Genomic DNA, 10,586 nt, shown 5'->3' with positions numbered 1-10,586 from the left:
ATGAGGATAGACCTCCCCATGCATTGCTGGAGTTGCATCGTGCTTGTGACACGACTCCAGCAATGCGTGACTTTTGCACCAACAGATGCATCAAAATTTCTGACACATCTGTCAATCCTTACGCCATGGTGCACTGTATTGTAAATACGGCGCATCCATGGTGGCGCAAGAGTTTCGAAGGGTGGCGCAGGGAAAGTGGCGCATCTCTACAGATGCGCCACTTTTTTGTAAATCTGCCCCAGGGTGTTCTCTCAACCCCAAGCTCAATCCCTACATTTCCACCTATGTCATGCCACCATGAAGACCTTTTCAACCTGAGGTTCAACCTGTTGCGTATGTTGCACAACATGAAGTGGGTGACCTCTGAACCCTAAGCTCAACCCCTACATTTACTCCAGTGTGTCAGAATAACATGAAGAGTCTATCTCCTCAAGCTGAAGCTGAACCTCTTCACAGCGCGGTGTGTTGCACAACTTGAAGCAGGCGTCCACAAAACCCCCAGCTCATCACTTTCATTTACACCAATTTGTCAGCTCAACATGAAAGGTGCACCCTCTCAAGCTCTTCACAGTGGGGTATCTCACACCAGGTAAAGCGGGTGTCCTCTCGACAGCACCCTCAACCCCTTCAGTCACAGCAGTCTATCAGCACAGCAAGAGTATCTGCTCACCCAGAACCCAAACCCTCTACAGCAGGAGAAATTGTACATACAGCATCATCAAGCCCCATCCTCCAACCATTTCAGGCCCCCTTCACTCGCACCAGGCAGCTTTGTACCATTCTCTACCTAAGGGAGAAGAAAACACACAAAAGGGAAAGTCACAGCACACACTATAAAGTGTGTTACCTACTGGTGCGACGTGTGGAATGGCTGAGCGTCCACTGACCCAGAGTGACTCACCTCTATACTATTGAATCGTTCCTTTAAAGTATTTTCAGGCTCTGCTGGGGTGTAGATGCTAATCAGTGGAGACTAAGAGGGCGGGACTAACCCGAGGATGGAATCAGTGGGCAGAGTCAGAGGTGTGACCAGAATGCACAAAACATATCAATTTTTAGTATTTGTTTAGCATTTCACTGCTCAGTTACAGCTTATTATGTTATTTAATTCAACCAATGGATACACATGCAACATTAATCTGACAATTTTAACTAATAAACTATTTGTAGCTCAAACGGATCAAAAGTTACTAAAAAATGTGACATTTGTTGCTGTGAAGTGGAGGGCTCTTTGCAAAAGTTGACTGATCACTTTTCTCACTGCTGCATTTGTATGTTACACTGGTACTAATGAGGCAAAATCTTTCCTGAGACTGCCCCACAAAACTGGCCAAGACAGAAAAATAAAATGATAATAACATTGTGTAATTATCATTTTAATTTTCCTTTTTTGCCTTGTTGAAAGGCAGTGGGGCGACGCTCCTCGTCCTTAGCAGAGGAGCCGCCACACAATACATTGAGACAATCAATTAGACATGTGTAAATCACTATTAGGAAAGGTTACATAAGACTAAGGGCTACATGGTTGGGAGTTCTCTTTCATGATCAGAATTGATTTCTTTCCAAATTAACACTTTTTGCAACATTAGGATAATCTAAGACTGGGGGAAAAAAAACAACGTTCTAATTTATACCTTGCAGTTTGCGTGCGACTCTAAGATGACAGTTAATAGCTCACTGTGCTATGTTAGGATTTTGACTTATAGACTGCAAGAAACAAAAGGATCTCTCTTACAAAAGCAGTAACCCACAGACCTATTTACAATATGTGCACTTTGTGATTGGCATGGTAGATGTTCTTTGCAGCAGGCACATCAACCCTCTGCGCTACCTTTCTATGAGCCAAAACTTCCACTAGACAAAACTTAGATCTTTCTCTAGGAAGAACATTAATCACTGGAGTTATTTTTACATTTTTATTGTTGCTGGCGCCCCCACCCAAAGTCAGCGCCCAGTGCAGTCACAATGGTCGCACTGCCCTAAAGCCGGCCCTTCTCAAGGGTCCTGTCACCTCAGTGACGGAGTCACAGTCACTCTAGGGTGTGCTGGTTCATAGGCCTTCCCGCAAGAATGGAGGTGAACTTCAGTATGGATTTGTGGTGGACAGGCCTTCAAGGTTATCCCATACTTGCCCCCACTAGGGTCCACCTCCTGGTGCTAATATACCAGGGCTTCTAAGGTGTTGCGGGGCATTCTAAGGTCTAGCATGGGAATGTGCTCCCTCAGGAGAGTGGTCTGGGGGACTGGTCTTGAAGGCTGAACCCAGTTCCCAAATGGGCAGCTCTGACCATAGTGCCACATACTCTCCCCCACTGAACACCATACTGCCCCACTAAGAGAAACTTGCACTGCCTTCAACTACCACCCAATTGTGCCCCGCTATAAACACTTGGATGCGACTCAATTCAAATTACGCATTAGACGAGAGTAAAATGCTGCGTATAACAAAAAGTAACAACATCCTGGAAATAGCAAAGACCCTCAGTGTAAGGTTTTGCCTGAAAAGCTAAGGACATAACTACAGGGCCCTGAAGGGACCCATTTCAATGTCCAGTCCAGTGCTTATATTGTGACAAAACGTAAGCACTATGGTTGAAAAACACCACATCCGTGAACACAAAGCCGCGGTACACATTTTGTTTTCCGATCCGCCCATCAATTAGGTGCTTCACTGGCAAACTCTGTGAAGTGGCGCAAATGTGATTGGGAGGAAAGAAAACAAATCTGGACATTTTGCAACCACTCTTTCTTGCGTTATTTAGTTATTTATTTTCCATATTTTGAACCTTGTATTCTCTAGGCTGCTCTTTGGAATAGAAAAATATAAGAAAAGAAGACATTTCCAGCACAAGTGTTTTTCTCATTTTTTGGATCCATTTCACAAGGGAACAAATAAAAGAAAGGAGAACAGAGAGGATGAAAACCGTTTCTTGAAGTCACGGTTTTCAGAAAGTGAGGAGGAGCAAGGCAGAAAGAGAGGGAATAAGAGGAGGAAAGAGAGGAGGGGGCAGCTGAAGGGACACTGTCCTGGTCTTTTCTGGGCAAAGAAGGAAAAGACAGAGTCCTTTTCCTTCTCTGCCCGTCTGGCCGTCACCTAACAGTCACAAACGCCGAGCCATATCTGTAGGCCTTGGCTATATGTTATGCATCGCGCTGTATATGTGGCGCGCGGCCTAACGGGTGCGCGGCAGGGACACAGAGACCACACGCCAGGATGGTGTCGGCGCGAATGCCGAGAGGGCACGCCCATTTATTATATATACGCGTACGCCACCGTCGTGGCGTACGCACAACACAAACCTAATGCGCGCTCTAGCGTGAAACGCTAGAGCGCTAACTGTAACATCCCTATCCAACTTAGATGACGAAACCAGGACTCGAGCACCAACAGTCACTCACTTACTTGGCAGGCAAAGTCTCTGAGACGGCTGCTTGGCAGGGGGTTTCCCCTGAGTCCGTACCTGGTGGTCGCTCGGGTATTAGATTCCGCGGGGAGACCACTATTTGCTCCGCTGACTCCGGAGTTAGGGCATTCGGCCCCGGGGGCTGACTCGTGCCTGACCTGGGGTTCCCTTGCCGGGACCAGGATGTTGTCCATCTCATCTTCTGTGGAATCACTGTAATGTTCGGTGGCTTCTGGGATCTGCTTGAACCATGAGATGTTGCGCGTAGCTGCCTCCGCTCCTCGTCTGTCTGTTATCATTGTCCCATGTCTTTGCTCCACTCTCCAGCTCCCGGGCTCATACCGAGGTTTGAATTTCCCGCCGGGTCTCCGGTTCGTATGAGGACATGATCTCCCGACTACCACGTGACCGGCTTACTTGTTGATTCCGGTGCGTCCTCCGTTGTAGGGCTTGCTCTTCCTCAAATGGTGGCGGGGCCCACCCTGGGGCCGTGGGGAGACTATTCTGACGACTTCCTTTGAGCATGAGGGTCCACGGGGCTTGTTTGGTGGAACAGTGAGGGGTGCTCCGATATTCGCCAAGGAACCGTTGGATCTCTCGCTCTGGGTCCTGGTGTTCAGTGCTCGCTATCCGCAGGACTTTATTTAATGTCCGCATAAAGCGTTCGACCTCTCCGTTGGCTTGAGGCCATTGCGGGGTGATCCGCCGGTGTCGGATGCCCTGGCGCATGAGGAATGCTCGGAAATCATGGCCCTGAAACGGAGGTCCATTGTTGCTTTTCAGTTCTGAGGGGCACCCAAACATACTGAACATCTTCTCGAGTGCGGGCTCCACGAATACGAATGCTGTGGATGGCAGTGCTTCTACCAGGGGATATTTGGAGAAGTTGTCTATGACTACTAGGGTCACTCGCCCATCAGGGAGACTCCCGAAGTCTACACTGACTTTGTCCCAGGGATATCTTCCCGGTTCTTCCGTCGCAATGGGAGCTGGCGGTTCGGCTCGTCATTTGGCACGCCGGGCAGGCCCTCACCACGGCATCCACTGCGTTATCCATCCCGGGGAACCACACCTTCTCTCTCATCCGGGCTTTCATCTTCTCGGTCCCCTGATGCCCTTTATGGGCGAGGAGTGTGGCGTGGTTGCGCAGTGTTGCCGGTATGACGATTCTGGCCCCTCTCAGAATGACTCCTTCTCTGGTGGTGCTTAGCTCGTTCCGCACCCTCCAGATTTGTTGCATGTCTCTCCTCTCATCCTCTGTCCACGTATTGGCTGATTGTAAGAAGTTTGTCCATGACCCCTTTTGAAGAGCTTCTCGTGTCCTTGTCATTACGGTGTCTTGTTCAGCTGCCCGCATGATTTCCTGAATTGTCAGCACTTGGGGGCATGTCAGTGCCGCTAGGAAGTCGAGGTGTGCTTCGGCGTCGTCCTCTTCCCTCCCTGCACGGTTGTGTTCCTCTTTGTCGGGGTATCTAGACAGGAAGTCGGCTGGGTTTTTGGCAACCGGGCGGTAAGTTATGTCCATGTGATATTGTTGTAGTCCGATGGCCCATCGCTCGATTCGTGGTGGGGGGTGCGGTGCTGTCCCTTTGAAAAGAGGCACTAGCGGCTGGTGGTCCGTCACGACGGTGAACGGGTGTCCACATATGGATAGGTGGAAGTGTCTGCAACCCCACTTTATGGCCAGTGCTTCCCTCTCAATCTGGGAGTATCTTTGCTCGGTGGCTGTGAGCGCTTTACTTGCATAGGCCAGTGTCGCCCATCGCCCTGGTTCTTGTTCCTGGGTGAGAACAGCTCCGAGCCCTACTGGGCTGGCATCAACTAGCAGCTCAGTCTTTTTGGCTGGGTCGAAGTAGACGAGCGTGGTTTGGTCGAGGAGCACAGTTTTGATGGCTTGAAAGGCTTGGTCCTCGCGCGATCCCCACTGCCACGGGACGTCGCTCTTTGTGAGGTGCCTGAGCGGTTTGGCAATCGTTGCCAAGTTCGGGATAAATCGCCCACAGTAGGTAGCCATCCCTAGGAAGCTGCGCACCTCAGAAACGGAGGCTGGTGCGGGGGCGTTCTTGATGGACTGGGATTTCCTTGGATCTACCTGAATGCCATCGTTTGTGAATGTATAGCCGAAAAATTCAATGCGCTGCTGGAAAAGTTGGCATTTATCCTTGTGGAGTGTGACCCCATACTCCTTGAGTCAGGTCAGCGTGGCTCGGACTCGCCTGTAGTGCTCGTCCACTGTTGTTGAATGGATCAGTATGTCATCACTGACATTCATGACTCCGGGCAGGCCTTGTAAGATGTCACGGATGGTGTTCTGGAATATCTCTGCCGCGGATGAGATACCAAAGTTGAGTCTCCGATATCTTCGCAAACCCAGATGCGTACTGAAGGTAGTGATGTACCTGCTCTCTTTTGCTAGTGTCAGCTGGTGATAGCCCGCATTTAAGTCCAATTTAGAAAACCACCGGGCCCCGTTGAGGTCAGCAATGATGTCGTCCATGGTGGGCGTAATGTGCCTCTCCCTCTTGATGGCTTTATTGGGCAGTCTCATGTCAATACACACCCGGATCTTGCCAGGTTGGCGGAGTTTTTCGGCGATTACCATGGGGGACACCCATGGGGTTGGACCAGTGACTGTCTCTATGACTCCTTGTTCTTCCAGGTTTTTGAGCTCCTCTTCCACTAGTGGACGTAGATGGAAGGGAATCCGCCTGTGTTTCAGCGCTGTGGGTGCAACAGAATGATCAATGTGGAGTTTGACTGGTGGGCGTTTGATGTTCCCAAGACCGTTGAACAGCTCTGGAAATTGGTCCAACAGGTTGGCCGTTTGGGTGTCCTGTACTTTCCGGAGAAACGCTAGTAGCCCCAGGTCTTCAGCGGCATGTCCGCTTAGGAGCGTGTTCACTTCTTGGTTGATGATAGGTATGTCGATAGTCACCTCCGCCTCTCCTGTGCTCACTGGCACTTTCATCTTCCCCACGAGGGGCAGGGGTACGTCACTCCCGTAGGCATAGATTCGGGCTTTCGATGTTTTGAGTTCCGGCTTTGGCCTGAGGCGGTTGTACTGCTGTATTCCCATGACGGTGACTGACGCGCCTGTATCGATTACCGCGTCCACTCTTGACCCTGCCACCATGATGTCACACCGAGGTTTTGGCCTCCTTGTGCTCTTGAGGGCTCTGGTGAATGAGACAAGGTAGGTTTCCCCTTCGTCATCTGACTCTGAGTCGTCTCTATGCAGAGCTTGTGTCTGCCTGTGTCCAGCATCGGCGTGGGATGACAGGAACAGCTGAGATAGCTGTCTCACCATAGTTCTTGCCGGCTTTTTCCCTCTATGGTCTCTTTTCGTGGAGCGCTTCCTGCAGACCGAGGCAAAGTGGTTCTGGATTCCACAGTGCGTGCACGCCTTTCCCTTCGCTGGGCAGGTCCTTCCTGGATGTTCCTCGTACCCACAGTATCCGCATTGTGCTTGCGGTGACCGCCTGACTGATTGTCGAGGTGCTTTCTCGTGCGTCCGCACTGCTTCTGCCCGTTCCACCTTTATGGGTATACCTGGCCTTGTGCTGTGAGTGAGAGCCTGTTCCATTTCTTCAGCACGTGCGTCGGACAGATCATGGGATCGTGCAAGTACCAGTATGTCGGCCAGTGGAATGTTCGGTTGTCGGAGGATGAGGCTCCGCAGTTTCTTGCTCCGAATGCCGCATATTAACTGCGCCCTGATCTCCTCCTTTGCTCTGTCACCGGCGAGATGTGTGTCCGCTAACACCCTCAGCCTGGCGTGGAAGGCATCCACCGATTCCCCCTCTTTCTGCCTTGCTTGTCGCAGTTTAAAATGCTCGAAATCTGGATTTGTCTGGGGGTCAAAATGTGCGTTGAGGGCTGCGACCGCTGCATCATAGTTGTCAGCATTCCCTGTGTTAGGAAGATGTTTGAAACACATGTAGACCTCTTCCCCCGCATAGTGAAGCAGGAGCGATCGTTTCACTGTGCCATCCGTTTCACGGGACCCAGCGAAGTAGTTGTTGAGGCGACCAATCCATGTCTGCCAGAGTGGGGCGGCTGTGGCGGGGTCAGCAGTCTCGCTGAACGGCGGCAGGACGCCGGTTGGCGGGTGAAACGGGACGGCAGGTGCCGGGCGGGCATCATCACCCATGGTGCTATGGGGGTGAGGTGGAGCTGTGAGTCAGGTAGTGATGGCCGAGGATCGTGAGCCGGGCCACGTGGGGCACATGCAGGCTTGGCAGGGAAGAGCAGGAAACCAAAGTCTATTGGCCACACCGGTTGAAGGCAGACACACGGTCACAGAAACGGGTATTTTCATCCGTTGAGTAGAGGCCTTGTGGTTGGTGCATACGTGGGCTCACCGTGGGGCAGGACAGCTCGCGAAGACTCCGTCGTGGGAGACGGCAGGCACCACTGGACTGGAGGCTGTGTTCGGGGCCGTTAGGTCGTTTTCGCGGGTCTGCCGCGATCGGGCCGACTCAGTGCAACAGCTGCAGCTTCACGCGGTGGGTCAGACCGCCATCGTCGCCATTGTTACGCATCGCGCTGTATATGTGGCGCGCGGCCTAACGGGTGCGCGGCAGGGACACAGAGACCACACGCCAGGATGGTGTCGGCGCGAATGCCGAGAGGGCACGCCCATTTATTATATATACGCGTACGCCACCGTCGTGGCGTACGCACAACACAAACCTAATGCGCGCTCTAGCGCGAAACGCTAGAGCGCTAACTGTAACAGCTATACATCATGCTGTCCTGGAATGCATGCTGAATATAAAGAAAAGTAGGGGAACGGTATCTTTGGACTTAAAGAAGTAGGGGCACGCCGTGCCCTGCCGATCCCGCCCACTGATGCTAATACGTTACTCCACACCTTATTTTTTTTCTGCATCTTTTTATATAGCACAAACTCGACCCGAAGGTATTGGAGCGCTCTACATGAGCACTGTATTTACATTACATATTCAGGCATGGGGAGATTATTTACATTACATATTCAGGCATGGGGAAATTAAGTGATTTGCCCAGAATCACAGGATGTGGACGCGACCTCGCGGCTCGAACCCTGGTTTCCTGCACCAAGGTCGGCAGCGCAGCCGACGGACCACATCCCCTCCTTATGTATTTAGGTCTCGTCTGAGCCAGCGCTTTAGCGCTGCTCTGGCGAGTCTTATAGTAAGCGAGTTTTGGAAGTGCAAACAGTGGCTTTTCAGGCCTCCAAATACAGTGCATGTGCGCCGGGCGCGCGCACCATTTGGCAGCCTAAAAAGCACTGCCTGATCACTTTCACGGCCGCTTTTATGTCCTCAGTGAGCCGCGTGGCCACTGAGGACATCAAAGTGCACACCATTTGCCACCCCCTTCTTGCTTGTTATTGTCTAGCTAGGTGTCGTCCTTGTTTCCTTTGATCCCTATCTTTCCCTTTCTCAATCTCACCCTCTCCCTGCCTTTTACAACTGCGACCCGCACCACTGTGCCCGCCCCCACTCCCCCCTCCTACTCCCTCCTCGTTAGCTTCAATACACAAAATAAAGTTACCGATAGCAACTGTGAATAATGGGGGTGTTATTCAGCTCGTGGTTCTAAGTGACGTCATAGACAGCGCAAGCTTTACTCTCGGCCATTTGATGCCACTCACAGCCTGTCCATGAATAACCTCCTGATATTCACAGTTCTCCAAGTGACGTAACCAGACCTCCTGCCACCCGCGGCGCCCCCGAGTTTGCAGTCTGGTGCAGGTAAGAGCAGGTGGGGGCGACTTGTTCCAGGGCAGGGGTCTACGGGCGACTTGTTCTGGGGGTACGGTGGTAGTTCACAGAAACGACTTGCTCACCTCCTCTGCCCCCAAAAAGAGTGCCCCCCCTCCCAGCTACTGCTACGCCACTGAGTTCTCCTGCTATAATCCTATATGTGACCGTCCTCCCTGGCGCCTAGTGTATTCCGCCACCATCTTGCACATTATCTTTTCCATTCCCCCTTCATAGCTTTTCATGCCTTTGCCGTTAGTCCCTCCTTCTCCCCAACATTCCCTCCGCTTCCTTCCCACCTTTCTTCTTTTCACCCTTGTTCTTTACCATCTTCATTTTCTACTTTCACTTTCGTCGTTCTTGTTCCTCCTCACGCCTGTCCTTCCCTTCTCCTCACTTTTTTTCTTTCCCACTCACAAAGTGTCGTACTTTAATCTCTGTTACCGCGTAGGGGACAGGGCCCCACCCCTGTCTATCCTAGTATTAGCAAACCGCAAATGGTTAATGCGGTATGTACGAGTGCTTTATATATCGTTCTAGCTATGAATGCACTGTGTACACGTTATTCTGCTTCACTACGCGGGTTCCATTTTGGAAGCGGTGGCCATCTTGTCATTGCCCTCACATAGGCTATAATGAAGCAACTACGGGCTTTGCAATGCATGTGCCTTTCCTTGACTCTTCTGTGACCTGGGCAGCTGGCTCCGCTGCCCCGGGTCAAACTGGTCTCACGAGCTCCCCTTCCTCCGGCCACCTGTGATTAGCATCAGGACTCAACGCACCATAAAGTCCTTTCATCACACTCAAGCCTCTGGCTAATCACTTTCGCACCTGACTGTTCCTGCTTTATGACTTGTTTCTATCAACAGGAGCTGCCCGAGTTTATTGGGGCCTATCGATATCTAATGTGGGATCTGAGCCTTACTGTGTAAATAATTGCGGGCTGGCCGAACCGGAATGTGGGATGGTCATCATGACTCTGCTCTTTCGTTTGAACTGTACACTTATTTATTGCCGTATCATAAACCTAGGAATGTATGCCTGAGGCAGGGAAAACTGTATTTAAGATGAAGTCCGTTTCTATGATTTTCAGCAGTCTCCTGAGAACATACACGCTGTTGTACTTCTAGGATATCTGTAATTGGTCTGCAGCCAATAAATGAATCTTTGACTTCACCCAGAAGACTCTGTGTTTCTGTAGGTCTGGAACAGGGTGAACCCAGAAGTCATAGGGTGTGTGCCCCTGCACCGCTGGGCTTAAAATACCCAGTACTTCAGTTTGGCGCCCAATGTGGGGCGATTTCAGCGGTACCAGTCCAAGCCAGAGGTTCGTGAGGAGCTTTGTGTGGAAATTCCGGAGGAAGGCCGCCACTTCATCGACCCCTGCATGTCGACGTGGTCCGAAAGTCTTTTCTGCGAGGTTCTCCGCGTCCCG

Source organism: Triturus cristatus, chromosome 12 (genome assembly GCF_964204655.1).
Source record: "Triturus cristatus chromosome 12, aTriCri1.1, whole genome shotgun sequence".
In the NCBI taxonomy this organism is placed as follows: Eukaryota; Metazoa; Chordata; class Amphibia; order Caudata; family Salamandridae; genus Triturus; species Triturus cristatus.
This window is presented reverse-complemented; position numbering follows the sequence as displayed.